The 4,916-nt window shown below is 35.2% G+C and overlaps 1 long non-coding RNA gene across 1 annotated transcript; it reads left to right on the plus strand.

The window, feature by feature from the left end:
- The first annotated feature begins 668 nt into the window (after positions 1–668).
- Positions 669–4,600, plus strand: LOC127247180 (uncharacterized). The gene is made up of 3 exons (XR_007837827.1): positions 669–1,081; positions 3,299–3,549; positions 4,149–4,600. It is a non-coding gene; the product is annotated as an uncharacterized LOC127247180 (long non-coding RNA).
- Positions 4,601–4,916: the final 316 nt, after the last annotated feature.

Here is a 4,916-nt window from a genome sequence, read left to right on the forward strand (position 1 = left end):
TGAATTAAATTATAGAAGCAGAATTAAATATTCCAGTTAAAAAAAACAACCAATCTAACCATATTTTCATATTTTTGGTACAATAGTTTACTTTATTTATTTAATATTGTTTTACAAATTAGCTTATCTTATATTACATTTGAAAATATAACATCTAGGTCAATTAACTACAAGAGTGCATTTGTCCGGTAAGGAATGACCCGATGGTGTGAGGAGTGAACTTGTGACCAAAATATGAAAAAATAAATATTGGCACGGACTACCACACCCTATTATTTTTTATATAAAAAATTAATTATTTTTTCAAAAAGTTGCCTTCTCACGCGCTTGGTTTTCAATTTTTTTTTATAAAAACTGAAGGCGCCAATGACCGTGCCTCTATTTTGAATTTTTTTAAAAATTCAAAATAAAAAAGGCTCAAATAACTGCGGCTCTGGTTTAAATTATTTTAAAAAATAAAAATAAAAGGCGCCGTGAGTAGAACCTAAGATAAAATTATTTTTTAAAATAAAAGTGAAGGAAATTATTTTTTGAAATAAAAGTGGAGGTGCAGTAGCTAGCACCTACTATAAAATTATTTTTAAAAGTAAAAATAGAGGCGCAGAAAATAGCGCCTAATATAAAATTATTCTATTAAAGTAAAAATTTATTCAGACGAATGTCAGTGCTTCCTCCTTAATTTCTTTAAAGCCCTAATTTTATTAAGTGTAAGAAGCAGGCCACCGGATGCTCAGCTGCAGCGTCGGATTTTGATAGGAAGTGTGAGGACGCTGCTCCCCCGACGATGTGGTGGCCATAGTTTGCGTCGATATCGGAAATCCATTGGCTGACGATGGTCGGTTTGTCTGTGAAAGTTGTGTGAAAGTCATAGGGCAGCTGATGGTCGTAAACTTGGAAAGGATTGTTGTTGTTCGCCATAGCCACCATTTGTCAGAATCTGAAAGCTCACTAAGTAGAAAAGTTTCCCAAATCGGTAAGTGTTCCTTTACTTCAAGGAGGACGACACCGAAGCTGTAGACATCGCTCTTCTCGTCCACTTTCAAAGTGTATGCGTATTGTGCAGTAGCGCGTAATATCAAAGGTAAATTTCAGTAAATATTGTTGGAACTGGGCTAACTCAATACTAGTATAATATTATCCATTTTGGGTTGTGCCCGCACGGATCATTTTTGGACTTCCTCCGAAAGGCCTCATACTAGTGGAGTTCATATGGAACTTAAAAAGTGTTAGATTTTCTTCAAATCTTCAAATGTGGGACTTGGGTTTGCACCCCTCTTATTAGGACTGGGTCAACTCAATCCTAGTATGATATTGTCCGCTTTGGGCTGAGCCCGTACAGATTTGTTTTTGGACTTCCTCCAAAAGGCCTCATACTAGCTGAGTTCATTTGAGGCTTATAAGATGTAGAATTTTCTTCACAACTTGCAATGTGGGACTTGGGTTTGCACCTCAACAATTTTCCCCTCAAACCAAGGACCAACAAATGGGCTTCCCCTCTAATGATATTCCATTGATCTGCACACCTTGGGCCGTCTTAGCCACACCGCAAATTCCAATCACGAGGTCAATGAGGGCGAGGGCTTTTCACCACCACAACCAATGCCCAATACCTTCCAGTCCACTTCACTATCAAACCTGGCTCTGATACCACTGTTAGGGGATTGGGTCAACTCAACACTAGTATGATATTGTCCGCTTTGGGCTGAGCCCGCACGGATTTGTTTTTGGACTTACTCCAAAAGGCCTCTCTTCCAAATGATATTCCACTCATCTGCACACCCTGGGCAACCTTAGCCACACTGCAGATTTCAATCACAAGGACAACGAGGGAGAGGGCTTTCCACCACCAGGGATAACTCAACACTAGTATGATATTATCCGGTTTGATTTGAGCCCGAACGGATTTATTTTTGGGTTGCACCAAAAGGCCTCATTCTTTTGGAGTTCATTTGAGACTTATATTCGTGTGGGCTCAGCCTAAAGCAGATAATACCATACTAATGTTGAGTTGGTCCAATCCTAACAAGTGAGACTTATAAGGTGTAGAATTTTCTTCACAACTTCCAATGTGGGACTTGGGTTTGTACCCAAACAATCTTCCCCTCAAACCAAAGACCAATAAATGGGCCTCCCTTCCAATGATATTCCATTGATCTACACACTTGGGCCGTCTTAGCCACACCGCAGATTCTAATCACGAGGTCAACGAGGGCGAGGGCTTTCCACCAACACAACCAATGCCCAATACCTTTCAGTCCACTTCACCATCGAACTTGGCTCTGATACCACTTGTTAGGAATGGACTAACTCAACACTGGTATGATATTGTCCGCTTTGGGCTGAGCCCGAACGGCTTTGTTTTTCGACTTCCTCCAAAAGACCTCGTACTAGTGGAGTTCATATGAGACTTATAAGGTGTGGAATTTTCTTCACAACTTTCAATGTGAGATTTGGGTTTGCACCCCAACAAATGCTTTTGATAATTCAATTTCAACATTGAATTTTATTTGCTCTTTTGTCTGATTCGTTGTATTCTTAGGTTTAGCTTTTGCGAGAATGATGTCAGCTCGTTGTTGAATCTATACAATTCTAACAGACTTCCGCTTAATACTTCTCCTCTATTTATGTTTTAACTCCAACATTCAACTTAACAAATACCTAATTTCTTTTTTATACTTGACATGGACAATGTAGGATTTAGACTTGGGGGATCTAGAGAAATTAGCATAACTATGCAGATAATAATCACTTAACATACAATTAACACAAGTACTTAAAGAATGTTCAGTCACTGTAATTGTTAAAAAAATCTAGAAACAATTGTTGTTGGTTTGATCTTCCCTAAAGAAAAAATGATCTAATGTCTTGTTTGACATGGACTTACTTATTGAGCAATGAGTTTTTAGGATGCAACCATTATGACACATATGATACCCTTCTACTTGAAAAAGTATTTGAGATTTTGGATTTTTGGGGAGAGAACTCTGGACCCATGACATAGAGACTAACTCCTGCAGAGGTCAGGAGAATTTTGGGCCTACGAGTAGATTTCAAACTTGAAGCCATTGCTGCGCTTAAACTACAATTACAGCCGTGTATATCAAATCACGATTCGTGAGTTGTTTATGTTACTGATGTGCTATTTCTTGGTTCATTTTTTTTGATGAAAAGATTCATGAATTGCATATGAGTTTGTGGTTTAGGTTATATCTTTATAACATATGTTATATCTGTTATCAGTCTTCTATAGCAAATAATTTCCATTAACGATATTATGTGGTTTATTGTTGCTAATTAGGTGTGCCAAGAATTTATAGCGGAAGACCATTAATATGCATGCTTTGTAGACTATGGGTTGTATTTTGTTACCACTAAAGAGAGATCTGAATTGGTTGATTCTGGTACAGCTCAATTGTATGGTACACAACTAGACATGTGACACAATTTATTTTTCTTTGCAAAAGCAATTGTTCCTTGGCATTCTGATTTCTGTTTGGTCGTGTGATGATGATAATCAAAGTCACATAAAGCAAGAGGGATTTCCAAAAGGTAGATGATGTTTTTGGTGTGATCTCATTAACATGATTTTGTATGTTCTAATCTAATTTTATTTAAAGTGGCACATTTTTTATGTATTCTATAACACTTGAACTTAAGAGAATGATATCATATTGTGAATTTCTTTACGAGAGATTTGTATGTCTTCATGCATTATTATACTCACTCTCTATACTCTTTCCAAAATTCCGTACCTAAGTATGTTTGCTTGCTATATCAGGTGGGCATATCATTAATTGAAATAGTTCTGAGAATGTTGTGATTGTTTGAATGTTGTGGTTCAATCTTTTCAACCCTAGTATCTTTTACCGAACTTTTGAATTATTCTTCTTTATGTTTGCTAGCAGCAGAAAGTCCTTTTAGAATTGAATTGGCAGTGTGTATATTATCTCTTATTGTTTTATGTACTCAACAAAACCTTAAACCCTCCTCATATTTTTAAACAAAATAAATATAACAAAGAAACAAGGAGATAATCATAACACATGTAACATCAAATTTATAAATGTGTATAATTTAAATTGTATTTACTTATATAATTTTGTATAACTTATTCAACAATTTGCTGATGTTAAATCTACATTTTGTAGGTAATATGGATGAGAAGGACTTGCTCTATGCATCACGACAGGATTTATATAGGGTTGAGAGGACCTAATTAATTAATTAATTATTGCTATTTTATTTATATTGGTCTAATATTTTAATTGCGAATAAAAATATTGACACGTGTTTTATTGTAATGCTTATAAAAAAGAAATGATAATTATTTAGCATTTTGAATTTTATATTTATATTATATCTAAGCCTTAGCATCGCACTAGGCGGGCCGGCTCAGTAAAACTGACTCCTTAGTTCGATGTGGCAGTAATATTCCAATTTGAGGCAATCGGGATGTTACATCCGCCTTCAACGATCTTTTCAAGAATTGAGTCTATGGCATGTTGGACTAAACTGGAAATAGTCATTTGAAACTTTTGGGCTCGGCTCCGAGTTATTGGTTCGGTTTGTGTGATGGTCACGTCAGTTTAGGGGTTTGGATTTTTTTGTTGGGATTTGAATAGTAAAAATTTTAAATTAGAAAAGTTGTATGATGTGATATAAATAAGTGTCGATGTGATATTTTTAATGTAAAATTGGTTTTTAGTATAATATAAAAAGAAAAATTAGATTTTTGGTTTAATGTTTTTAGAGGAAAATTTTTTGGTGAATAGTAGAAATTTGAGGAAATTGGATAAGATAACACACCCTTAGTATTTTTATAGCACGATCCCTATAAATTTTATTAAAAAATATCATATACTCATATTAACTAAATATGTAAAATATACTTCATTTGTCTCATCTTATAATTGACA

The sequence above is a fragment of the Andrographis paniculata genome, unplaced genomic scaffold (genome assembly GCF_009805555.1).
Source record: "Andrographis paniculata isolate CXL003 unplaced genomic scaffold, ASM980555v1 Contig32END, whole genome shotgun sequence".
Classification (NCBI taxonomy): domain Eukaryota; kingdom Viridiplantae; phylum Streptophyta; class Magnoliopsida; order Lamiales; family Acanthaceae; genus Andrographis; species Andrographis paniculata.